This window comes from Linepithema humile, chromosome 3 (assembly GCF_040581485.1).
Source record: "Linepithema humile isolate Giens D197 chromosome 3, Lhum_UNIL_v1.0, whole genome shotgun sequence".
Classification (NCBI taxonomy): Eukaryota; Metazoa; Arthropoda; class Insecta; order Hymenoptera; family Formicidae; genus Linepithema; species Linepithema humile.
In genome coordinates this window covers 6,677,556-6,704,761 of record NC_090130.1, presented here as the reverse complement: position 1 = coordinate 6,704,761, position 27,206 = coordinate 6,677,556, and the positions used below count along the sequence as shown (strand labels likewise).

Sequence of the window (27,206 nt, the reverse complement as noted above, 5' to 3'; positions counted from 1 at the left end):
AAGTTTTTATCTAACACTCGAGATACTAAAAAATCATCACCGTTATTAAAATATTATTAATTAAATAATATATTTTCACAATGTTTGCCATAAGCGGCATAATTTGCAAAGGAAACCAAAAGATTTAAACAAACAGTGCAATAGCAAGACTGACAAACTGCAGTGCATATTACCACGATAATTGCTAAACCTAATTTCGTATATCCACTAAAGTTGGTGCTCTAACTTGCTATCTGTAGAACCGTAAGTATCAGTTTAATGGAAATGACTATGGCATGCGTACTGCATAGCATGTATGTATGTATTATTAGAGAGCGCGAGAGAAGGACACTTCGCGCTGGGTGAAAATTCAATCATGTAATTAGACCTGATTCATTTATCGCCTCCGCAACGTGCATGCTAATTACACAAACAAGTTCAACATCGAACGCCGATATTCACGCCGATTACTTATATTTTTCTTTTTCCTCTTTTTGGAATACAAGGTACAGTGCGTAGCAAAAGGTGAACGCTGAAAAAATCATAGAATGAAATAACAGACGGACGTGTTCGGTCGCGTATTCAGAACTAGCTCACGTATTCTCCCGTTTTCCGATATTTCGTCATGGGGCAGACAGATCAAATTACCGCGTTAGCGCATTTAGCTCGTCAATTGTAGATTGGTGCACGTAACATAGGGGATCTGTAACTCGTCGTAATTGTTGAACATAGAACTATCCGTCAAATTTGCAAAACTCTTATCGTCGCGCAAAACCTTACTCGATTTTGTTCTTTTTTACTTAATGAAAAAAAAAAAGAAGATAAATTGTTATTCCAAAATATAACATTCAATGTTGTAATTTAAACATTTTATTCAAAAATTGTAATATATGTTTTAGCAGTATCTCGTCCAGTTTGTTATGACTGTTATTATTCTTTACCCAATTTTCCTTGTAATGACATTTTCCGACCCTAATAAAAAAGAGGCTCTTTCACGCGTTAAACCGTGCCTTCCAAAATCTGATTTCACACACAGTTTACTTTGTATGGGTTTGGCAGATGGCCCTAAGTAGATAATCTTTGTGTTCATAGGATACAATTCCATATGTGTTTACAGATAAGAATCGATGCTAAAATTAAATTTCTTTCAGATAAAAATACAATCAAAGATTAAAAAATATTTCATACTTTACTAAAAAATTTTTTCAAAATTTTTGATTCCAATCGATAACAGAGTATTTTAAATATCTCTTTTACAATCTTTTTTATTCTTAATTTTCTTATCTTTCTTTATATTCAATCGTAAGATATAAAAAATTATAATATTTAACATTTTTAATATTACTGCGTTATTCAAGCATTATTAGAATCATTACAACATGACGTGTCGATCCGTACATTTCATTGCACAATTTTACTTCCAATGAAGTACTTCAGCATATTTAATTGCGTATTTATTAGCAACCACGAGTTGCTGTAAATCCGTTACAAATCATTGACCATGCGACAATGTTGCAATCACATTGGCATCGGAGCCACTCCGCCAAAATCTGTTTCGATCGTATTCGATGACTGCTACGCCAAATGCATACAATCTACAGATATATCCCCTCGGTCACGATTTTTTCACGAAATATTGAAAAATCTTGTTACCGTTTGAAATAGAAAATAACTCACTTGACAAAAGATTCATAAACTTGTTTTTGAACAGAGAGACGTAGTTTTTACAAGGAAATATCGCAAATTTAATTTAGGATTTAGAAATAGAAAAAAGACATAAGTATTTCAAACAATAGTACAAAGAAATCGGTCTACATCCTCAAAGATAAATTTAAAAATAAATTACTACGTGAAAATACCGATATATAAAAATAAATAATAAATATTTTTCGATACCTTTATTTAATAATCTTTAAATCTTTTTATTAAAAATTAACAATTTAACAAATAATTATAATATTGAAAAGCTTTTAATCAAGAAAATATTTTATTAAAATAGAATAATGAAAACTAGTACACTGAAAAATGCAATAAACTTTACATAAAAAATCTATTTGTACATTAATCACATACATCAAATATAGAAAATTCAATACATGGATTTTTGTCATTATTGTAGTAAACAACAAGCCATGAACATTACTCTTGACGTATTGTGTGCTGCATAATATAGAAAATATCGGCATTTTATTTGCAAATGAGGAATATAAAAAGTATAATTATGCTCACAAAATGTATTAAAATTGTATTAACTAATTTCAGAAGGTATATTAAACAGGACAAGAATTTTAACTATTTTAACTTTTCAGTAATAAATTTTTTTTTTACTTTTTCTTTTTAATTTTATATCGCGTTAGCTCGACGATGGTACGTAAAAAAGGATTTAAGCCAGATCAGCACTTATCATGGCAACGCTGCAGCGTAATGCATATTAAATGAATACCTCATCGAAACCAACGCAGTACACAGTACGTCAAGAGCAATGTGTATGGCTTGTTGTTTACTACAATAATGACAAAAATCCACGATATTGAATTCATCGATTAAATGCAACGCACCTTCTGCACAGTGCCGATATTACCTTTTACGATGGCAAGTGGAAAAATATTCGATACGGCACTTCTACTATTTGCGTACGTTGAAATATCGATACGTTTAATCGATATTCAACCCAGAAATTGAAACAACATCGAACTCGAATAACAAGTGTTTCTAACCAGCTGACTGTAAACCTGACATTTGAGGAATTCGGAGGTTTATTTTATTCTATAGCTTCATGTATATATATATATATCGCTGACAGTATGCAATTTTATAATTTACAGTTAAACGAAAGATCATGCACGCTTTAGCGTTTCGACATCATATTACACTGTCATACTACATATCGTGAAAGTTGACAAACTTAATTACATTTTCCATTACATTGCAATTTATTATCAAGCTACATCTGTTTGTCAATTAACAAATGCATTTGTTTAAAAATATTTTTGTTCAAGATATTTTAATTTATTTTAATTAATAATATTAAATTACATGTTCATATAACATCTAACTGACTCGGAACTGAAAAAGATAAGAGATATCCGTTTGAATGTACGTATTTTTACAAAACAAAGTTGCAAAATCATTCCCATTATAGCAAAATAATGCTCGATAATTAAAATTTCCTATTAACTGAATGCCTTTAATAATATATGAATAGCATGATTATGCTTTTATTAAATCTAATTAACCAGTTCATGTAAAATGTTTTTATTATAATTATATTTCATTTTGTGTAAAAATAAATGTATTACAAACGCTAGAAATATATCGTATATTAGAAAATTAATTTGTATGTTAAATATTTTCATAATGTTACATTAGTATCTATTAAGTTGCAATAAATACTTATAAATTCACATACAATTTATATAAATCACAAATATTCATTTACATAGCATAAGATATGCTTTAGTAGATTGTATTGTAAATTATTTAACTTTATATTTCTATAAATATGTATAGTATTGCATAATCCGATCAATGTTGTCAATACAAAGCCAAAGTAGTCCACAACTGTTTATACACATATTATTAACTTTTGACTTCTGACTTCCAGAAAAAACAAAAATTTTTATATAAATATTTATTTTGATACTATTAAAAGCATTTTTTTCCTGCATGTCCTGCTCCTTTGTTAATATTTTACGTAGATATTATTTATGATTATGTCTTTGGTTATAGCTGAATCACAACTTGGCTTAACTTTTCTTCACTCGAGGCGAGATTAAAACTTGGATAGCTTTATGGAGCATAACGACAGCATAAGTAATATAACAAAAATTTTAATCTAATCAATCAAGCAATACCCGAGAGAAAATAATTGCGTAAATATATATTCATGTGCGCAGCAGATGCATTAATATTACAAGTATATTTATATCTATACAGTCATATATAATTCTCTATTAATGATTGTAAGTCTATTATAAAAGTTTCTCTTTACTCTCTTTTTCTCTAATATATTGATAACATGTGCCCAATCAAACGTACATCCAAGAGAAAAAATCATCGCGACATTTAAATCGCGGAAAAAGCACCATATGGCAAATTGAATTACATCGCTACAAGTGTCTCCTTGTAAATTTTGTCAAAAAATCTCGTGCACAAAAAGCTGTACCGTGTAAAATCGTGAAGCATTAAAATTTCGCGACAAACGTACCCAGAAATACTTTTTATATATTTTATACATTTTTTTAAATAGTTGCACATATTAAATTTTTCTCGTATTATATAATATTTTTTTCTAAGAGTAGAAATTTAGGTTATTCAATCTTTGCACTACATGCTCTAATATCCGAAATAATGTATGCATTAATAGTTATAACAAATTGTGATTGCCAAGAGAGAAATAAATGGCCTCTTAAAATGCATGTAATTCTATCGATGCTAATTAGATAGCCTTAATTTCAACAATTTACATCTACTAACCTTATGATAAATGCGCAGCGATAATGTCCATCTCTCCTCTCTGAAACAATAAAAACATTTAATTAATAATTAATGAATATTATTGCAGTGTTCCGTAATAATAAATTTACTCGTTATAGAGCTTGTATAATTTTATCTAAACGTTCATTATTACGAATTGCTTGGCAGCAATGTATTTTCAGAAAAAACGAAACGCTTCTGTAAAACAAATAAACCGACTGCGAGAAAAATAAACAAAATTAACGCATTTTTTATTCACGCCGATAATTAGCCGTCTATAAAATGAGACCATAAATTTAATTACGCGGTTAAACCATGAAGCGTTGCAACGAGGCGTAAAAGTGAGGAACACACTCTCGGCGCAGCCCGCAGTTTTTCAGTGCATCCTGTATGACAGGCGACGTAGCTTCGTGTCGGAATTTATGTGGGGAACATGCATCCGCCTGAATTCATCGTATAAGGGCTTACTCGTGCGATATGTCACACCAACACAACCGCCGCGCGGACGTGTGAGTGCGTGTCTGTGAAATCGTAGGTGTGCGCGCATCGGTTTTGCATTTTTCAAGCCGATAATTTATCAATCTTGTCCACCCCGATTCCACCCGAAATCCCATTCTCTAGCTGGCACGACGGCGGAACGGCAGAGGTGGAGAGGAAGGGCCGGTTGGTCTGCGACCGGTCGTTTCTGGCAGGAAAATAATGAGCCTCTTTAAAGACCGGAAGTTTTCATTCGCGCGAGCTTGGAAAATCGATTTTTGCACTTTGTCGAATGCGCTATTCGCACCATCATGCGTCAGAAGGCAATCGTGCATAGATTTCATTCCCGTGAGAATGTTAGTACATTGTTGTCAAAATATCACAACATAGTAACGCAATCGCGCGAAAATAATGTGAACTGTTTCGTAAACAACTCACCAAACTTTGTCTTTAATTTTAAACTTTTTTGTTTAATTAAATTTAATTTTGTAAACTAATTTAAAAATATAATTGCATAATTAAACTGTCTTATTATTATAAACTTGAATAAATTCAAGTCTTGCTCTATTCTTTTCTTTATCTCCTCTTTATCTTTCTTTTAGCTATTTTATAAAAATATTATATACCAGTAAACAGATTAACAGCAAATTTGATCAAATTTATCGTCAATTTCTCTTAGCAACCACATTTTGTTATAATTATTAATTAATCAAATTTGCTATCAATCTGCCAACATTGCTAACATTTGGCTACCTGGGTATAATCTTACTGCAATTATGGTTAAAAATATGCAACTCTAAAATTCTACAACTCAATAAAGTTCCTGCTGACTACGAAAACGAAAGTATACTCTCGTAGCTATCACTTTGGTTTTTTTTTTAGCTCATTCAGCACAACGAGATAGGGGTGGAAACGAAAGTTCATCGATACGATAGCTGGCTGAACGAGGCGACTCCACCCATAGAGAAAAAAATACGGTCATTTATTTCAAACTTTTAGAATAAGAGATTTATTCTCTACTCTGTGTTAAATTCGGTCGCATTTACCTTTTCCATGAGGAAACAGTTATATTATTACCGATTAAAGATATAGATAAAGAGAAGAGATACATACATCTCTTTTCCTGCCAACACGTTAAATGAGTAATACAAATAAGCAAAAAGTATATTTAAATTTTAAAAAACGCAATTAGAAAATGTGATATTTAAAATAAACTATAATGTTCAAGATCTTGAGCCTGTCTCATTTAGCATAATTTATTTCTTTTCATGACACAGAGGTGAGAGTCATCACTCATCGTTAATGTTATAGCCCCCCATTAAAAGCCCCATGAAAAGCTGAGTGAGCTTCCGCGAATCATTATTTAACTTCGTTCTTAGCTTATTCAGCGAGAGAAGAGCAAAGGAGAAAGCAAATGTTTTTCTAAGCAGAGATAAAAAAAGGCAAACGGTTTTATAATTTAGTCTGAACATGCAATTATATATTTTAAAATATATTTGTAACAAATTAACAACTTTATCTAGTTATTATATAGAGATACTATATGATAAAAAATTATACATTGATTTATTTAGACTTAAATGCTGTTTATTTACTATAATTTATTGCTTTTTTTATAAAAATCTTTTTCCTATTCGTTGCACATAAGACTGTCTTCGTTTACTTCCAAACTGTTATCACGTATGCGTGAATACCATAACTCCTGCCTCATATGCGTAATAGGAAAAACTAGCTTGAATATAAGTTATGGGATTTGAGAGAACAATATTGGAAAATGTAAGAATTTATATCCCTTTTTATTTTTTAATTCAGATTTATCGTTCTTTCCGTCGTCTCAAAGAGATAAATTTACAACTTTTCTTTGTATATAACTTTTGAATAAATTGCATTTAAAAATTTATGTTTCTTTAGAGAAAAAAATATTTTCGGATTAGAATTAATTTAGAGTTAATTTTAAATAGAAATATCTATTATTTATATTATCTATTTTTGTATAATTGTTGTACATAAATCACATCTACTTTATACAACTGAAGTCGCTTTTGTAACTTTCTTTTAATCGCATGAAATAAGGTACAAAGTATTGACGATTCATGCATCGGTCGCGTCATATTCTGAATTCAATAAGGAAAATTCGCCTCGCTCATGGAATCGAAAATTATATACGTCCTCATACACGTCTCAAGAGTTTCCCTAGAAATTCTCAATTGCTTTCACGAAACTTTAAAGAGGTATGCAAGTTTCAACCGTTTTTCATAGTTAGGGGATCGCTGCTGTATATGTCAGACTTTCAAGTAGCAAAGAACCGGATATAACTGGACACATACAAAGCGAGCGCAGTAATATAAGCGCACGTATATTCAGCCAACACTAAACATTTCTGCAGACAACTGACCACTCTATAAGCTTTAATCTTAAAATACTTTTACCAAGGCATAAAAACACTCCAACAATTTTATTTTAAAAAAAATTGTGTTTCGAAAAATATAATATATGAATTATACATAAAAAATAAAAAATAATAACGTTAATACTAAAATATCTCGAAAATATTTTTGCTAAACATGCGACATTGTAATGAAGGCAATTCAGACTCATCAATTGATAGAGACATAATAAGAAAATACGATGAACGTTAAATGAAACCAATTGAACCCGTTATAATGACGATTCGAACTCACATATATCGATGTATGCGCACGGATTCAATAGAAGAAACTTCTATCATTAAATTATTGCAGGATATTTCGTTCGGAAATTAAACTTTCAATGCAATTCGACCAGCGAGTGCATGAAAATTTCTCTCTGGCGTTAGTGAAACGCGAGGGAATTTTACTAATAAAGATATAATCGTTATACTGCGTCACTAATGAATCGCTCAGTACGGAATCACCATGTCCGCCGAGGCATAGAATTCATCGAGAACTTTTTCAACTTCAAACTTAATTCGAAGCGAGAGGTGCGATAAGAAATTTATTCAGAAGCTGATGAGGTATTTTGTGCGGATTTTTTTTTCAACGCGCCCAACTCGATTGCAGGACGAAGAAAAATGCCCATCGAAGGAACGGACTCCGATAATTCGTCCCGATGAAGAAAGCAATTAGCAAAACGCAGTTATCGCATCGTCTACGTTCATTTAATTTTCCGTTCTCTTGCATCATATATTCTCTCTAACTTTGATGCCGCGTACATTCGCGAAAATATATTATCCATCACCATGTATTAATGATTATTCATAATAAACGTAGTAGAGAACAAATAAGCAATTAAATATTTGTTGTTTTGTTGTTTCCGATTTTAATTAATGAAAATATACTAAAATACTCTGCAATATTTAAGATGTGCATAATGTTATAGCGAATATCAATGATCAAACATCAGACGTATGTCATGAAGAAATAAAACAAGAACAGAATAAAAATCTGATGTTATTGAAAAGGAATTTATGATTCATGAACGATAAAGTAAAACGACGACGACTGAAGTACGATTCAAAGAATGAGGCTGGGAAACTTGTAATAGCAGAAGAAGACAAACTACAGCTCAGAAAGTCGCAGAAGTTCTGAAACTTCTGCAAAAATAGATGCATGACCAATGTCTAGCAATGTTACCGAAACAATACTGTTGTATTGCACGAGACAAGTTGTATGAAACAGAAGTTATTACACCCAGGAGGAGTAGGGCACATTAGGATCAAAATCACAAATCCTCGCGCGCGTGACTCGCTTGCAAAACTCCCGATCATTCGGCGCTGGAACTTGCGGCCAATAAAAATATATCACTTCCTATCGTACTTCATCGACGTTTCGGAAAAAAAAGAAAGAGAAAAAAAAGAGACGTATACATAAAGCAATGAAGAATGTTCTTGAACGTGACCGGACGCGAAACAATTTCCATTTCACAATCGCGTAATTGTTGCCGTATATTCTATTCATTCGCGCCTTCGCCATCCTATCTCTCCTCCAATTCCCGGCAAACTAAGTTGTTTCTAGTGTCATTAATAGCCTCGATCCTAAACTCCTCGCACCTTCATCAGGCGCCCTTTTATACGATGCAAATCGCTTTTTTGTCCACGAGTTAGAGAAGGCAAAGAGGAAATTGCTCGTGACCTTCTGAAAAGATCCTCGCGTCGACACAGAATGAAGGTATACAATGAAGCACGGCTCTTTGTTGCAGCGATGATAATATTTGTCCAAGCATAACGCGGGAAATATATTCAGGACTTCATTTAAGATTGGAGTATCGCGGCGTCGCAGGATTTTCTTTGAAGGCTTTGCGCAAGACCGTTGGGAAATTTATTCTGCCTATCTGCTTCTTGCAAAAATGCAAGATGACATTTATACGCTACGAAATTATAGCATGGCATCATCGTTCTGGAAAGTTTTGCGATATTATTAGAAAAGTATATCTCTTTTAAATCTGATGCGAAAACCGATACTGTACATAAAAATCGATTTCTGTCGTATAAAATATATTTTCATATCAAGAATCGCACATCAATGTTTAACTTCGCTAGAGTCGATAGCTAGCCTTTATAGATTTTACATTTCATCAGCTAATTAAAGTTTCTTAATTCTAAGAATAAAATATTTTTTTTTTTTGTAAAGTAAAAAAATACAAAAAATAGTTTGACTTTTCACGCAATGCAAATCTATCCGCATATTTTATTAATATTTTTCTCACATCAAAAACATCCTTCACAAGTCGCATCGACAGTGTGTTTTTATGTGAAAGTAAAAAGGGAATCAGGGGACGTCGCGTAAGCTGTAAACTAACAGATTGCTGATCATTATTCTTTGAGCCGCTATTCTAACCCGGCGCGGCACTATCATTTTTCTGTTCTGTCAAGTTTTCTTGCTGTCCCCTAAACGATATTCTCCAGGCGTTCATATCGATGTGAACATTTGTCACTGACGCGTCATGTCCGACAAATTATCAAGTTGCAGTTTATAATGAGACACACTGTCCACTACGGTGTTACATTATATTCTGATACATAAATTCTAATCTTTGCTCACTGAAACCGTACAACAAAAAAGATTAAAAACAGTATTGAAATGAATAACCAGTACTGCCTGAAAAACTGATTTGATTGATTCGAGTTCTATATACTCTCGCTAAATCGATACTAATTCAATTTTGGTTGGAGAACTGACAGTTTCAAGCATCTCGAAGAATTTTCCGATATCAGAACGAACGAGCGTAAACAACATTAACGGCAAGTAAAAATAAAATAAGCTCTGAACCAATTATTTTAAGCAGACATATCTCGATAAAATTTAATCCTCTTATACACAGATGTTGTCGACAGAACTTGAACTGCATAAATAAAGAAATATGGAAGTAATTCAAGATTTGATCATAAAATCTTTACAATAAGAGAAATCTGATAGAAGAGAAAGCAAAACTGATGAAACAAAGGAAAAAATAAAAATTATGACACAGGAGAAACTGGCGCGGTCGTGTGTCAACGAGAAAATTGAATACCTTGCCGAAGCACACATAGCAGACACAAATTTATGGGGCGTTCCACTTTTACAGACGACAACTAGACACCAACACGCGTTAATCGATCGCTATGATTGCAGGGAGAGAAAAGAGCTATCAAGCGGCCATTATTCGCGTTTTCTATTATCAAAAGCCAGTTTCTCTTTTAGCAGTCATCGTTTTATTCTTTTGTCTTCATGGCGTGGTGAGGATAAAATTCTAACACCATTCAATCTCAAATTGACTAGTTATTGTTAAATAAATTAATGGCAATTAATCACATAAATGCATATATTCTATTTCTCGATAAAAGCATCTAAATGTGTATCGCTTAAATTTAAATAAAAATCATCCAAAAATAGCAAAATAATTGCAATACAAATTTACAATGCTGTATACATTAAGAATTAAGATAATCTTTAAAAAGCCCGGAGCAACTTCTGTTACGCGCTAAGCTCAAAAAGTAAGGACGATAATCCCCGGTATTAAACTTTCCGAGTCTCGTTGGCAGAAATTAGGGATGAGAAGCTACCAGTATAGGTAGCACCTGGTCTTGACGTCTCGTCAATGTATGGCATGTGAAAGAGAGAGAGAGAGAGAGAGAGAGAGAGAGAGAGAGAGAGAGAAGGATAAGGGATAGGAAGAAGCTTAGGTCTTCTCCGGCTCTCTGTTAGCAAGCGACGACAATACCGGAAGAAGGATGATAGAGAGAGAGAGAGAGAGAAGGAGAAGCAGATCCGCCAACCTCTAGGTCAGAACATGCACGGATTCTGGGTACGTACAAGGCACTGCAGCCAGCGATTTCCTACTCTCTCTCACGACTAAGGCTGTCGTGTGATTTATATGAGAACGATTTCGCGTCTGGCGGCACAGGTAATCGCACGATGATTGCCACTTGTAATTGATTAGCGATTACCCATGTCACTTAATCCCACCACCTTTTAGTGCCAGCCCGATTGTTGGCTAGGTTATCGATATCTTCCGAGCGATGCATCAATCAAACTCGAGATAAGAGCGCGCGGACGGGCAATCAAAATGGTGCTGTATTGATAAACCATTTCCTCGGAAACAATTATTACTTCAGCGTAATGCACTAATAATGTCGAATATAATAGTACGATCATTAAATCTATGTTTTGCATGTTACATACAAATAGCTTCTATATTTCAATAGCTGTTAATCAATAAATAATGTGCAAATGCTCTCCCAATAATTATATTGCTAATAGCCTAATTATGCCGTTAATATCATCGATATGTATCATTTCAGACATTTAAGTTCAGATAATTTTTTGGCATTCAACGATAAATTCAAAATTACTCAATACTTGAAATCTCATAAATCATCATAATAATAAAATCAGTTTCATATAAATTACATCTTTAGTTTCTTCCAAAGAACAAGACGTGCACAAAAGAATCCACCGCGCGATCTGCAAACGACTTTAAAAACTGTTTCGTAAATACGTTGTACCGGCTTGTTCCTTTTGGAACATTTCCCGCGCGCATTTGGATGAAATACATCACACTTTCCATGATCGATGTGCATATATATGCCCGTAGTTATGCCGGGCGAGCGGCATTTCCTGGAAGCAATCTTCGCAGCCTGATTTTATATCGCGAGAAGTGCTCCAATACAGTTTCATGCAATCCCCGGTACGTTCGACATTTTGAATCCGTAGATGAACGCTGGCGCGATCGCAGCAACGTGTTACCGCGGAACAATGAAAGCGATTTACGGCGCTATCGCCGCAAGGTGCTGCGACGCGATGGAAGTATTGATACGGCAAGTAGAAAGGTATGAGCTGGCTCAGACATGTGCAATTTCGGGATCAAAATAACGAATAAAGAAACCTTCAAAACTTTTGTCGTTGTAAGTTATAAGTTCATATCAAACGAATATACGTATACGATATTCGCAGCAAAATTTCGAAAAAAATACTATTGCTGAAACTTTAAGATGGCGAGTTTACTGTCTCGTAATATTTTTTCCCGATTTTATTATGTACTACTCGATTTCCTGCAATGAGTTATTATTAAAAATATTTTTCTTTTGAAGTTTGCAGTTTATGATAATTGTAATTTTAATCATTAATATTAAGATTTGATAAGAAAAGAGCAAAGCACCAGCTTTGATAATTATATTTTGTAAAAAATTAATTATCGATTTGTAACGTAATAAAAGAAATACACATCTCCATACAAAATAAAAATGAGAAATAACGAGCAAGGTAGCGCATTTCGTGCGGCAGTATCCCCTCGGAAGAAGTTTCCAGCATTATCCTGCTCATAATTTCGTAGGCAGCTTACACAAGCTTAACTCACCCCCTATCTCACCTCTGTCCACCCTCCAGCCGCCACCATCCACGGTTTCTCCGGCATTTCCAAGCTTGCGAGCTCACAAGCTGCCCCCTCATAAACTTAACATAAGGGTTAAGTCTTAGTAGTGCCCTCAGCTCTGCTCCTTTCCTTCCTTTTGTATCCCATGCTCCTTTACCTACATCAAAGAGTAAACTTTCTGCTTGTTATCTGAAACTGCTCAGAAGTCCATGTGCAATTACCTCTTTGAATATTTTCTTTTTAAAGTCTACCTGATTGCGCCGCCCCGCATCGTTCGTTTAACTTGTTAGGTGAAATTATCTTTTCGATGAAAAGACTAATTAAATCGGCGCGCAATATTAATTGTAATTAAGTTTATGAATTTGTCATTTATGTGATTATCTTTAGGTAGACGATACGCGAGCTTCCTAGCTGTGCCCGCACGCGATTATGTCTAATCTTTTAAGAAATATCTCCCATTTAGTCAGTAAATTTAACTATAAGTTGCATAAAAATTAAGATAATTAGAATACTACGAGATCATTAGGACAGCGCCGTAAGTAGAAGTAGAAAGTCGCGATTATGCGCATTTAATTATCATTAAAAGTAACGACTATCATAAATTCGTCTTGTAGTCTAAGGACAAAGAAGCGACCGGAAGGACACCAAAGCTCGCGTTTCTAAACCGAAAGTCGCGACATACAGCCACTTAACAAAATTGCCACGTGGCCGAGTTCCTCAACAGGGCACCAAGAAACATGAGAATCCTCGAAAGGACTGCGTCATATCATAGGAAGACTTTGATGCACGAGCGCCGACCACCAAAAGAACAAGGGAAAAGGTCAGAAGCGAAACATTATTTCTCCGCTGTCACAACAAAGTAGGATTTGCCATAAGAATTGGTATATATATTATTGCGTGCTATAGAATTGCGCAAAAATTTCATTTTCGGTAAACGAAATTTTAGATCCATTTTTCGTTTCTGCTAAACAAATGTTTCAAATTTATTTCCTGGCAGAATTGGAATTGCATTTAGAACTGGATATTTTTTAAATCTAATAATTATAACATTGATTAACACATATCATTTTAAATTTTAAGATTAAGGAAATTATTATAATTAATATATTCTATACATGAAAAAATAATAATACCCATCAGAAAAGCAATATCTAGCACATACGTACGGTTAGTGCAGAGTTGTCATAATATTTAACTCTAATGAAAAGGGGACGTCAGAAGACAGTAACCTTGTCACGAGTGTGGTACACGAGTGTTATATGCGTGTATTACTGACTGTCAGGCACGGTTTGTGTGCAGGGATTTCGTCACCGCAAATTCCCAGGCGATCGTTAATTCAACAAATTATTCATCGTCGCGGAAATGAAACGCTGAGTCGAATCGACATAACTTCGCTAATAAGTTAACTAGCAATCGCTCAACCGCTTCGCGCCGGTGAAGTTCTAATTGGATCACTTGTATCCGTCATCGTCCGTGGAAAGCCCGGCGCCCGTTCACGCTACACGATGATCCACCGCCGTCGCCACTGCCGTTGGCGCGATCGGCAACGACATTTTGAGTGAATTTTCCGACTGAAGATGCGCGTCATGCCCGCAACAGCCTGTTGTTTTCCCAGAGAGAAGCGCCACATATATTTCCGCCCGCCCCGCGGGCACACCCGCGCGTACGCGCATTCACGTTGATATAATGCAACGCCGCGCGCGCTCCGATATAGAAAGGCAGCGAAAGAGACGGCGGGAAGGGGTGGCGCGGGGAGGAAGGAAAGGGACCATAGGTGAATCCCGCAAAATTGCAATTCCAGACGAAATGGAGTTCTGGTATTTTATCCGACGTGTGCACCTCGCGAATTCGAACGGGGAGCGCACGCATGGTATGCGCGTTCGCCCGTCCATCACTCGCCCGCGCATATACATATATCACGGAAAGATTGTAAATAACGGCACTCAGGTGCAGCAAGACGGGGACACGTCACCGTCTGATGCGTATAAACGTCTCGTTTTAGCGCCACGGGAGTAGACCCGGGCGTTGCTCAAATTGGCAGTTAATATTTTATTCAGCGCAACTTGTCTCGCGCACGAAGTAAGCATGAGCTCGAAGTGCTCGGCGTCATATACGTTATATGCTTAAATGTTAAAGGGTTTGCATAATAGAGATGTATGGAGATGTATTCAAGAGAATATTTTTTACTTAATCGTTTGAATTCACTTGCCAATTCACGTCTGTTAATTATATTCATTTAATTATTATCACTAAATCCATTTAATTATGATTATTTTTAAAAAGCTTGGTATACAACGTCTTATAAAAATATATCTTTCTCTACTAATTCAATTATTTATATAGCTCATTTACGTGTCAAACGCATTCGATATTTGTTGCTACTAAACTTCCCTCTATTTATCAGCGAACTTGCGAACATGACCTACAGGTAGATCACATACCTTCAAACATGCCCGTATCCTCATTCGGACCCTCGACGCTTTCCCATAGCCGGGATCGTAATTGCTCGAGGAGGGATTCGCTACACCCTCTCGTGGTAAAGGGTCTATCCCGCGCAATGGGCTAAACGTAACCATGATTTACGACTCTGTGGTCGATAAGGGCTGCTATGAATGCGAGAACATTGGCGATATAATGTTTTCTAAGCTGATGGCACTCTAATATGGAAAAACATTTATCGTTGTTGTATGTACAATGTGTTCTGTGAGAGACGATACACAGGGAGCAAAGTATTTTTGCAGGGCTTTTAGAAAAATTAAAACCGTTACACTGTTATGGAAGATAAATAAAATGTTAATATAATTGAAATAATTCCAGAACAAATAAATTGCTAACACAATCATGTTGTAAATCACACAAATTCAATTCATTTGCACAATTGAATTTAACTGAATTGAATAATTCAGGCACAATTTAGAAGCTTATATCGAGAAAATATCGATTTTAGAATTCTTCGAGAGTAGGAATCCTTCAACTGATATATGGATATTATGGAAACACCTCATATATCTACATATTTCAATACTGTATTTTTCACGTGTGCGACCAAGCGAATTCACACACGCCACGATGGGCCCTTGTTATGCGCTTTATTTCATGGCGATAACGGCCGCAAACGATTTCGCGTAGTAAGTGGCAATTTGCATAAACGGACACCCGGAATGTACTCCCATACGCTCTCGCGCGCTACGAGATTTGTCATCTCCGATAACTCGCGTCGACTTTCCAGCAACGCGATAATGCTACATTACTGACGCGGTTGGAATTCGGTAGAAATTCTAGAACATATGCTTCATCTCGCTACCGGTAAAGCTACACTCCGCTGCACATCTAAAGACGAGAAGCGTAAAGCGTTTGAAACGGCGTGATGGATGGTCGTTTACGAGTGCTTTCTTTTAGAGAACGATTAAAAGTACACAAGCAATTAGAGGCTCGAGCAAGCGAGAATTGCAACTACGGTCGGAATAGCAAATTGAAGTTATGATGGATATTTATTCCATCTCGTGAGAACTGCAGGAAAAGAACAGATAAAGCTATCGGGGCGGACGAACAAAAAATCTCTTGTGTTACTTTGCCAATATCCTAGTTTTTATTTTTTATTTCATCCGCCACACACTTGTATCAATATTTATAAAAATTTTTTCCAAAAAGAGTTGCTTATTCAATCAGCTACAAATTTCTGCCTAATCGTACACAACAACAGTCTCGTGCGAATCCATCGAGAATTATAGCGAATTAATCGCGCAGTTTTAACGGACGTCACGCGCTAATGCAGCCAACACAGAAACTAATAAGGTGCGAACGATTCGGTCGAGGGAATACAGAGCACTCTGACATATTTAGGTCGCTGACGAATGCCACATGCGTGACTTCCCTTCTATCATTCCTCGTACAAACCCTCCATTACGTCATGCAACTACTAACCTCGGCACTTTAGCTTCCTAAAGTGCGGAAACTACTGTGAATTCTACATCTTAACATAGCAGATGCTCCCGCCTTTTAGCCGATTAAATAACTGTAATCACCAGAGTTCACCATAGTGATTCAGAGTAAAGATTCAAATTCAGTTGCAATAGCTTACATAAACTTCACATCAAAATAATAACTATTCTTTAGCATCCAGAAAAATTCTTTCAAGATTATCGCTACGCATTACTTTACAAAGTTTAAAATCGATAAAACAAGATAATATAATAACATTCTCCATTTTTTAAAAATACTCAAAAATGCACGGAAAGTATGATAACTGGTCCCAGGCGCAATCGTTTTTCGAATAAAGGAAATAATATCGGAACGAGTTATCTCAAAAGTGGCTCGGCGAGCGTTTAAAGGATTGGATCTCGGAGCAATAATTGAATCTCCCCGCTTGTTCCAGATATCTGGCAGGATATCGCGAGATCGGGAGGACGATGAGATAAGAATCGCTATGTCAGTAAGAAAAGAAAATGAGGGGGCGCGCACCGACGTATCTGCCAACGGGCACCGCCCTTCGCTCAAATACGAACTGCGCGACCAGTTAAGAATATTTTATCGAGGAATATTCGCGCGCGCGCGCGGATCGGTGGGACCCCCACGCTTTTGCAGGAATTTTCCTGACATAGCGGAATTCGCGAGGATTCACCCGTGTCGGCTGCGTGAGCATTTTTCTTTCTTATCTTTCGGCCTCTTCTCACCACAACTCCGCTATGACGCACGCATGCCAAGTAAAATGAGAAAATAAAAATTCGGAACGATCCAAAAAATTGATTTTGAGATTTCTGAGAGGATTTAATACATCAGCAAATTAATTTATATATTTTATTATATACCTTTTTTACGCACAAATGTGTCTTCTTATAAAAAATAGCATAGCAACAAAAATTTTATGAGTCACTTGTAAATAGTATAGTTTCATGAAAATTTTTTTACACTTTTTGCACTTTTTGTTCATATAACAACGTACTCGAATACTTCTAGTGCCATCGAAATACGAAAACAGGTCAAACAAAGCAATCTTAAGGGCGCATTAATTAGAGGCCAATTATTTTCATAGTCCATTGAAAAATCTGGTGTTATTGGTATTTTTTGACTGGAAAGAATATTTCCCTTAAATGATCATATCTCTCGATTCCACATATGATTTTAAACAATTTCAGCAATAAAAATTTCTTAAAAGCTGATTACAATATATCCATATCATGTAACATCAAAATAACAATTTAACGTTATTCTGTTTTAGTTTTTCTTGAACGACCGATCTGTTTTCATAATGTCAAAATCTAAATCCAGGACAATGTAAAACAACAGCATAGATCAAAGTCTATTCCTATACACACACATTACTGTAAAATGTCTGAAAACAAAAAAAGTCGATAAAAAGTTAGATAAGCAAACATCAATGTCTAACATTACCGGCCAACGACTACTACCGGTTCCAGAAGTCTTGAACTCCGATCTATACTTGGCCATCGATCTTGTTCTAATAGATGAGCAAGGACGGAAAGTCGATTTGTTCGGTCGAGTAGCGGCGTGTTTTATTTGTCGCGGCGAGACGTCGTCGGGCCGGGGAAATGTAGAGTTATTACATCCCGACGGAGGAAGAGGACCGTTTTCAGGCCAGGCGACGAAGACCGGACGAAAAATGGAGCAAGCGGAAGCGACGACTGACGAATGCGATTCGCCGCGGGAAGCGACGCACTCGTTTTCGGAAAAGTTATATTACTAACTACATGTACAACTCCAGACCACCGGAGAGCCTGTCTCTCGTAATGCATCGCGCAGCATTGGAATCGATGTTTACTATCCTTGCATACGCAAAATTACGAAGGACAAGCAACATCCTTCCCTGCTCGTTTAACTATGCAAGTAAAGCTACCGTTGACAAATATATACATTACACGCTTGAAAAAAGTCAATACTGGATCGCGAAGCAAGTCACGAAAAAATATCAATAAAGTATTACATAATGTATACGATAGCACTATATTCTAGAAAGATGATATTTATTTAACTTCTGTGACCATACTGTCAATAAACATCGCATATCTTTATTAAAAAATATCATGCTTATAAAACCCCCACACTTTACTATTGAATTTGTTTTATACAGCACTGTTTACTTTTTTTTCTGCATTCCTATTTTACGAAGCATTGCGGTTTAAGATAAAGATATAGCTTCGTTTCTGGAGCCTCGCATTTATCATCTTCTATTTTCGTTTGCTATTTTTCTGTCGTCCCTAGTGTGTGAAATATAGGTGTTATTATTTGTTGAATTATTTGTTACATACGTCTTTTCTAAACACATTTATTTAATTTTTCTACACTGACGTTTCTCTTATACGGTTTTATCGTCACTTTTTGTCACTTACATCTACGAAAATATTATTTCTCATTTGTTCTGTGAAAAGAAATAAAATGATATAGATGTATTACTACATGCACACGTTGTATGCTATTACGTGATTATATCGCTTATGTGTTTCTACCGGCAATATGTTGCATTGCTAGTGATATATTAATATTCAACAGATTAAGCCACATACACATACTCAAAATTGGTGAATATTTTTTCACTTTTATAAATTTGCTAATCCTGCACAGTATAAATATTTTAACACTTTGCAAAACTTTCAAATTTAAAAATGATAAACAATGTGTAAAAAATCAACATAGTTAAATCCTCTACAAAAAAACTTTAGATTTAAATATTAATTTTTAATAAAAATTACAGAAAAAAATCTGTGTTAAAAAATATATTAAAAATTTTTGTTGAAATATTTAAATACACAGTTATCATTATTTAACTGTAATCTTACATTCGTAAAATTTCCAATGATCCAGAGAAAAATTAAAATCAAACTTGCGGACCAATAAAATAAAAACAGCAGTCCGTATTTTCAGTGCACACAAAAGTAGAGTATAGATAAAATTCAGAAGCGAAGAGCAATATTTAGCGTTGATTTTATGAATATGGACCGATGCTTTTCTCTCGAATCACTCGTTTAAATCTTCATGAGGGGACACTGCGACCAACGATGGATTATAAAAATTCATTTGCTCGGCATATACGTGATCACAGAATAAATCACGAAGAAACACCGTGTACCAAACCCACCGCGAAATCCACAGGGTATTATCAAATCAGAGAGTTCTTCCTCGGTCTTCCCTTTTTCACTCAGCAGGCTTAAGAGAATTTAGGAGGCGGGTACCTTGCCCCTGTGTGAGTGCGGAACTATATATTACATCGCGCCGTAATCGAACGTTGTTTTCCTCTCTCTTTCTTAAATGCTTTACCACACGTATCCGCACATCGTTTGAACAAATTTATCGCAAGAATTACACTTTTACACGACGGAACATAATCTTGCAAACAATGTGTATTTAATCTGTGCAAAGTATAAGTTTGCACGTATGTATGTAACTTGGTGCAACGAAAACTTGGAACTTAAGCTAATTCAGTAAGCAAAATGTAAGCAATACCGGCAAATTAACAGCAAATTTGGCTAAATTCACCATCAATCTGCTGATATTGCTAATATTTGACTATTTGAGTAATACATCTTGACAAATTACAAATTTTTAAGAAACAAGAAGACTTTAGCTTATGATTGTTACAACAAATTTTCGATTGTTACATCGAAGTCGAATTTTTCTAAAAATATACTGCAATTTATAGTGCATCCTGTGCACGGAAGACGTCTTCGATCTGATCCATGTCCATTTACTCACTACAACCCACTATATCATCCCCAACGAGCACGCATTGTACCCGCTCGTATTCTATGTTCGTACCCTTTTAGTGAATACGCCATTTTGTCCGTGTGTATGTATGCAGTTCCGTGATCACCTACGCGCTCGTTGACGCGTGTGGTCGTTCGCGAGAGAGGGTGAGAAAGGGGTGCACGGCGACAGTGCTAACCAGTGTTCAGGGCGGAACGTGGCCATTGGCGGTTGGTACAGTGTAGAGGACGAGGGTGGTTTGGGCCGAAAGGACGTACCTTGCTTCTCCACCTCTTTCTATCTCCAGCTTTATTTTTCTCCGTTTCGCCGCGATACTGTCTTTGTCCTCTGGCGAAGCTTCCTCCCGGCGGACTAAAGGGGAAATGCGGGAATGTGCCGAGACTTTAACTTTATTATTCCAAAATGCTTTAATTTCAGTCGACCGCCGTGCACCGACAAAGAAAAAGAAAACAAGAAATATCGAGAGTAAATGTTCGAAATACGAGCGGTAGTTATGAAAAAGTATAGGTTGGATATATTAAAATCACAAAAAGCGTAGCTAAAATTCTAAAAAATATCAAAATATTCTTCATTGAAAAAATAAAGATAATTTTACACGAAGAACATCGTGAATATAAAATAACAATTACGAATAGAGGAAATCATCTATTAATCGAACCATTTATAAAAGCAAACGTATCTTTTAAACAATGGTTTCCTATAAAATATTCAACACTTGTCTGGCGAATTCAAGCTTTCCGCCGCTCCACAATCTAATAAAACTGTCAGGTCGTTCAAACATTTATATAAAGAGAATACTTTGGTACAAACAGTGTGAAACTTCTTGACCTGCATCGTAAATACAATCGAGTGCGTTTGCTATTACTCTTGCATTAAATATGCATTTATAACAATAATAAGAACAATAGCAACGATAAATAAGAAGCTTTAACAACCATAATAACAATGCCAGCAATCGAGTAGCCCGCCTAGTAGCAATTATTTTCTGGGCAATTGTTTCCACTGCGGACTAGCTATGAAACTATATACTGGTAAGGAAGTATAAGTCTTAGTAGACTGACAGACTAGTTTTCGAGGATAACATGGGTATTACTTGCCCGGCTCAGAGGCAATATACGTAACAGTGAAGCTATGCATCCTCTACTGATACTCGTCCCGATTATCTTGTTTGCACACAGAGATTGAGAAAATATTGAACTGCAGATTGCGTATCTTTAGCCATCTAATGGCAACCGAATGTAATTTACAGCACACCGTCACACTGTAACAATTTTGTGCTACGACCAAAGTGTTTGCTGAATAATTTCGTACAATAAATAATTTTATAAATTGTAATACAATTATTGCAAACCTCAAGAATTTACTCGATATTCACGTATATATTGAGCATGGAATTATATGTGGAATATGTTCGCCTGATGCATGTTCACTCCCTTTGTGTTTGAAATAGAATCATTATGTTATGCGTGGCGCGTACGGTATATTCTAATGGCGCAAATAATTTGCATTAACGAACCGAGGAAATATTATCCAAATATTGTAAATTGAACGTGGCGACAATTGAAGCTTGCATTAATTATACTAAAATTCTCGCCGTTGGAATAAGGCTGGAAGCCCACCGAATATTCTAGAATATTTGCACGTCTTGCTTTACTGTTTACCCACCTTACTTTACGATCTGCTTTGCACGTTTCTCATCACGCGAGCGAGCGTGTTTCAAAGTGCGCTTCATTGTTATCGCCGCTTTCGTTTGCTCTTCCCCGTACTTGTTCTACATTAACGTACTACATCGCACGCTTATTTTCAACGTTAATACAACATAAAAAAACTCAAAAGGCGTCGATGATGCTCCTGGTAAATAATTGCTACTTGAGCAAACGCTTTTATCCACATGACAGCAACAAATTAGCTCCGATTCGTTCGAAATTTCATTATGTTTTAATTTATGCTCTAGCTGTTGTCATATTTTTAATCCGCTGTAGAATATTCTTCCATCAAACTCCTTCTATTATGATTTCCGTCGCGCATAAAAAGCTCTAATCATTAGCTGTACCGATTTTTATTTAACTCAGCGCAAATATTACGTATTATAAGCATCTTATTATATGACGGTTCGAAAGAAACAGCTTTCCCAGCAGTATGCATTTGAATATATATGCACAGGGTGTAGGTATGTACGTATGCAGAGAATTGCCATTGACGCTGGGTAGCACCACAAAAGGCATCATGGATCGTAGAAACGTCATGCATTCCGTTTGGTCAGCTTACTACTCCAAAGGCTCGTTTTGTGCACGAGGTGCACAGTGACCCTTTGGTCTCCAACCGTCTTCTGCTTGATGTATTCCTGAGGGAATCGATTAATACGCGCGATTGCGGATGCAACGAGCCGCCTCCAAGACCATGCATACCGTAATGGTCAAACGACAGTACTTCCACACTTCCCTTTAAGCTTGAGTGCTTCTACTACTCGCACGCGTGACATTAACAAAAGGAACCGATTAACGGATCAGAGCAGAATTATGTATATGACACACATGATATGACAAATGCGCTGAAATGTAATACCAACGTTCGCCGAAATATGATATTATTGTGTTATTATGTAATTTGATGTGTTCAAAACACGGTTGTGAATATAGAATTCTTTTTACGACATACAAGTACTAATTAACAAATAATAGTAACGAACTGATTGATTTAAAATAATTACGCATTCGCTTAAATGTTATGAACCATTTGTGTTCTGTAATATAATAGACAATTAATAAATAAATTGAATATGCCGTGAATAAATCATTAATTGATATGATTATTGGCATTATTATTGAGACGGCGATTCACTTCTAATCAAGAGCGAGTTTCCTTTCGTTTTATCCCACGGACATCGCAGTAGTACAAGGCAATCGCGTCCTACGTGAAATGGGAGTTATTACGTCGCTTCTGCCATGCAATTGCAACTCTAAAGACACCAACATCTCTGTAACACGAACTAATACCCGCTGCGACTTCAGGCGGAAATTGTGAGCAGCGAGCTGCCGCAGACTGTGCGTTTCTTACTGCTCGTGCGAAAATCTAATCTCACGATAACTCGTGAACGAAACATTTCCGCAGTTTACGAATTTATTTGAGAGACAGAGTTAACATAATTTCCAAGCTTTTTCTCGCGATAGATATTTTAATGCTGAACTCTGTAGATTATTTTAATGCAAAAAAAATTTTTGTAATATTGAAATACGTTAAGCAAATAAAAAATAATTATTATAAAATATATTTTTATCGAGTAAACTAAAAATAATTGCCTAAAATTAGAATTCCTTATGTCAATACAAATGTAATGAACCATCAAAGTGCATACACTGTTTTGTGGCCAAATGTGTTCGCTGCCTGTAACATCCTGTATTATTCTACGAACATCTGTGTGCGTGTAGACTATTGTCTTACGGTTCCATGCATGCAACAGGATTCCGGATGGTCAGCATTGTATTGTTCGGCCCAAATAACGTAATTGCTGATTTAAACTGTGATTCTATATAGCCAAAACTAATTAGCTTTTTAGAATTTACGGAATTATTTGTATAATATATGATATAACAATAACGATTGCTCGAATAATAAAAAATTAATAATAAATTTGCAAAAAAATTATTTAAAAAGATTTTGAATAGAATCGTTTTACACTTTGTAGATTTCATGGACCACCAATTAATTTAATTTGATATGATTTTTCAGTAGCAATTATTTCGATCTGAGCATAAGCTGTCGAATCTATCGAATGGACCTCGTTCGTAAGCAATGACTGGCGACCACCGCTTACGGATAACTATCACGTAAACATGTCGAACAAAGCAGTGAATTTGAACTATTCCCGTGTAAAAATTTGCTTCCGAGACAACAATCCTATTATTACTATCATGTCTATCACATTCCTGTCACAAATTCCACGATAACAAAACAATCATCTCTCGCTTTACAGCTATTGCAAAGATTATCGCGATTATATTACTCGATATATTCTTGAATTTGCAAGAACATTATTAAAGTCGGACAAAATTTGTTATAACAATAAAACATACTTCATTATAAAGACTGACACCGCGTAAAATGTTAGTTATATTTTTTCTCAATTTTTATATAAACTCTTCAAGTCATGTAGCTTCCACTTTAAATATATAATCTGACGCTCAAATTAACTAACTAAACAAACATTGGTATATCGTAGAACAACGGACCATTCAGGATAAACATATTCTTGTGTGGACGACGATTAATCCACAAGCAATTGCTAATATAAGCCACCATTTTCAAGACTGCGGATACCTTTGCAGTTCGCTGCAACTGCTTTCGTTTCGGTTTCCCAGATGCGGAGAAACGACATTGTCCTCTCTCTCTCTCTCTCCCTCGCATGTAGCAGAAGTGCGGGGTCAGTCAGGATTGCATAGCTCGGTACGAGCCACGCAATTGCAGTTGCGGAACCGCGAAGCTCGGCGGAATTCGAACTAACGGCATTCACCCAGGATCCTTGATACGACCAAGTCGCGCAACTTACAATTATACCGCGTCCACGGTAAAGCCCCGTCGTTTCCTATGCGGGCACGCACAATCCCCCAGGAAAACTCAATCTCTCGACTGCATTTCCACAATCGTCACGCAATCCCTTCTAAGATCGTCACGTAAACGAAATTTGATAAATAATAGCATTATACTCGCCATTGAGTTGCAAAAAACATGTTAATGGACCCATTAATATCCGACGCGGAGCTTTTAACCGCTTTTAATAAAGAAAGTTTGAAAATCGCTTTACATTTATTTCATTCATTACACGACAAACATTTGAGATTGTTTAGAACATCCGTATACACACCAGAAAGTAATTTAATACCGAGTGTTAAGCAGAAAATGCTATTAAAATTCAAATGGGTTACACAAATAAATAATATACTTAGTTTTGTTTTACGCGTGCAATTAAAAGTTTTCTTTCGCTTTAATTAAATACATACAAAATACTTTTATGCTAACAATTAGTTTGCTGCATGCGTGCAAACTAGCCAGCAAAGAGTTATACACGCGATCCTCAATTTACCCGACATTGCCGATTTAGTTTAACCGCTATGGGTCGCTATCGGTATAGCGAAAGCAGTAGGTGCCAACTAGCTTTTCAAATTATTATTTAAACGGATTCGAATTGTCCCAGGATACCCGTTGTTCATAGCTAGACTATGCTTTCGAGATTATAGGCCGACGGGACTAAAACCATTTCTCTCACGGAATTTAATCGGATCCCAGCGGAATTCCAGACCAGTCGTCTCGAAACAAATTCGTGAAACACCAACTGTATTTCTGTTTGCTTCCGAAATTCCAAGTAAACCGATATAATTCGCGTGCACTCCGCAAAAAAGACCTGTCGCGGAGAAAAGTTTGCGAGGAAATGAAAATCGAGGAGGGCAAAAAGTCGAACCTGAAAGTAACTATTTCTCGTTTTCTTATTTATTACATTCCTGAAATTACCTAACTCATTAACTTGCTGTGCGCATTACCCGCGTCCTCGCAACTTGGGGGCACTCATACTATTCTAACTATGCAGCGGAGCCCGTTTTAATACTTATTTCAACATATGCGCAATTCCATCTAAAGTTTGACTAACTCTGTATGATAAGCGAGCTTCCTGAAGTCCGGGAAGATATTCTTCAAGTAAACGATGTGCTTCGTCATTCACCGTGCGAACGTAACTATGCAGCTATTCGATCCCGCCATCAAATTAATCCGGACGTTATCGGATAGCTATATAGCGAGCGCAACATCATACTGCGACGTGCGAAGTTATCGATCGTAATTACCTGGTTTTCTATTCAATGCGCCGCATCGAACCGATACCACATTATTGCGTTCATACCACCGCCGAGTTTTATTCGCGCCTTTTACAACTTATATTGCTTTTCTCGCGTAGTCACACGGAACGTAACTTACGCAACCTAACCGTTAAAAGTCCGCCATCATGGCGCCGTAAATATGTTCCATCGAAGATATTGCGCTACAGGATGTGTATACATAGAGAGGGAAAGAAAAAGGGCAAGAGAGACGTAAGACGGCGGAGTGAGAACAAAATTATTTCGCGAGCGTAATGGCGCGGATGTACCCAATAAAACAAGGAAGAAGTAGCGGGCGATCGATCGGCGCAAGAAAACAGAGGCGCACAAAATTTTCTCCTCAGCATGCCAAACCCCGTAAATTTCTGAAGCTATTAAGTTTATCGGGTCGGGTAAGAAGCTCCTAACTTTTATAAATGGTCGTCTTGCCGCCGGAGCAATTTACGAAAAAACCTCGTTCCTCATTTCATTTAATTCTGCCACAGCGCGGACGACCAAAAGCGGTGGGACGTCGGGGTCGAGACACGGGTGAACCGATATATCGTTGTAATAGAAAACGATTGATTCCACTATCGCCATCGTTCTAAGATTGTCGTCCATTGTGCCGAAAGATATTAAAATCTCAGTAACAATGGAACTGCGCCAAATGCGAACATTTAGAATTCAGATATTGTCGATAATCTTTCATCGCGTGAATAGACAAAACTATACTTGCGCCCATTACTTGTCATCTAAATGTAAGTATTCGTTGTTATTCTTAAATTCAAATGTAAAATTCAATGCGAAACATTTTCAATCAATCGCTGTATTTATGTACAAATCTAATCGTATTTCATTTATGTCAATCAATCAATCAATCAATAA

General features: G+C 36.1%; 1 protein-coding gene across 7 annotated transcripts in view; it reads right to left on the bottom strand.

Moving 5' to 3' along the window:
• Positions 1–27,206, bottom strand: part of LOC105676519 (TWiK family of potassium channels protein 7) — a 246,918-nt gene that overhangs the window by 128,712 nt on the left and 91,000 nt on the right. For all 7 annotated transcript variants that reach the window (XM_012374493.2, XM_067351932.1, XM_067351936.1 and 4 more), the window contains one exon: positions 4,456–4,495. The gene's annotated coding sequence lies outside the window, so the exon portion shown is untranslated. The remainder of the gene's footprint in view (positions 1–4,455; positions 4,496–27,206) is intronic.